This window comes from Triticum aestivum, chromosome 3B (genome assembly GCF_018294505.1).
Source record: "Triticum aestivum cultivar Chinese Spring chromosome 3B, IWGSC CS RefSeq v2.1, whole genome shotgun sequence".
NCBI lineage: Eukaryota > Viridiplantae > Streptophyta > Magnoliopsida > Poales > Poaceae > Triticum > Triticum aestivum.
The window spans coordinates 221,452,386-221,452,906 of NC_057801.1; positions in this window are offsets into that span (position 1 = coordinate 221,452,386).

The window sequence follows — 521 nt, forward strand, 5'->3', positions numbered from 1 at the left end:
TGATGCATTTCTTCAAGCTCCATTCACAAGATATCCGACCAAACTCTGTTTCAAACATCTGCAACTTCCAAGTATTCTGTCAGGTGTACCTTAAACAGGAGCCCACCGTAGAATTATTCAGGGAGTTCTACTACTTGAACCAGCAAAACGAATTCACATATGGACCTAGCCTGGAGCTGGGCGGCATATCTATACAGCGCCGGAAAGAAGCCAACTTCCCAGCTGCCACTCTTCCTAGTCAGCCCAAAGACTGGAACCAGACTTGGTTTTATTGCCAAGATACTTCGCCAGAAGGAGAAAATCCCCTACCGGGTTATCGTCTTAGCTGGCTTAGTAGCATACATCGTCTTCCGGACCGTATCAGCACAACAGAGCGGAAGAAATATGTGCCGGTTTTTGCAAAGATCCGGTCTTTGATGGCCAATGGCTTGACCGGAATTGATCTAGTTCACTGCTGGGTCACCTAGAGAGTCTTGCCCCTAAGCCGCCGGCTCGGTTTAACGTGCATGTACACCGGCGAG